Consider the following 1,154-nt stretch of genomic DNA (forward strand, 5'->3'; position numbering starts at 1 on the left):
CGATATAAGATGCGGACTCCAAGAAAGGATTATTACCTTTCAGGCATGGAGTTCATTTGTCGAAGGAACAAAGTCCTAAGACACCTCAAGAAGTTGAGGATATGAAACACATTCCCTATGCATCAGCGGTCGGTAGTCTAATGTATTCCATGCTTTGTACCCAACCCGACATATGCTATGCTGTGGGAATTGTCAGCAGATATCAGTCCAATCCGGGACGTGCTCATTGGACTACCATTAAGAATATCCTCAAGTATTTTAGGAGAACGAGGGACTATATGCTAATGTACGGTGCTAAGGATCTGATCCTTACAGGGTACACTGACTCAGATTTTCAGACCGATGTAGATTCGAGGAAATCGACATCAGGATCTGTCTTCACTCTGAACGGAGGAGCAATAATATGGAGAAGCATAAAGCAAGGTTGCATTACTGATTCCACCATGGAGGCTGAGTATGTTGCTTCTTGTGAAGCAGCGAAAGAATCTGTATGGCTTAGGAAGTTCTTAACTGATTTGGAAGTCGTTCCAAATATGCATCTTCCTGTCACTCTTTATTGTGATAACAGTGGAGCAGTTGCAAATTCAAAAGAACCAAGAAGCCATAAGCGAGGAAAACATATTGAACGCAAATATCATCTCATAAGGGAGATTGTGCAACGAGGAGATGTGATCGTCACACAGATAGCTTCAGAGCACAACATTGCTGATCCATTTACAAAGCCCCTCACGGCTAAAGTGTTTGAAGGGCACCTAGTGAGTCTAGGACTACGAGTTATGTAATTTAGGGCAAGTGGGAGAAAAGGCATCAGTATGTGATGCCCTAGTTTATTGTATTTCTCTCTCCTCAACGTTATAAAACTCAACTAGAGTTTTAGTCCAAGTGGGAGTTTGTTGAGTTTTATGTCCTAAAACTCATAGTTTGTAAACAAAGATATATTCTATTTTCAATAAAGTTATTATTGATGTTTATTCAGTAAAAATTGTTATTGAATAAAGTGAACTTTACGATCATTAATCTAAATCCAATAAAATAAGAACACTCTGGCTATAGTATGATTACTTGAACTATATGTAGAGACATAAGAGTGGATCAAGTTCAAGTATATAGTCAAAATGATCTATAGTATAAGGATAAGGCTGAGTACCTTATTC

The sequence above is a fragment of the Cucurbita moschata genome, unplaced genomic scaffold (assembly GCF_002738365.1).
Source record: "Cucurbita moschata cultivar Rifu unplaced genomic scaffold, Cmos_1.0 Cmo_Scf00089, whole genome shotgun sequence".
NCBI classification, from domain to species: domain Eukaryota; kingdom Viridiplantae; phylum Streptophyta; class Magnoliopsida; order Cucurbitales; family Cucurbitaceae; genus Cucurbita; species Cucurbita moschata.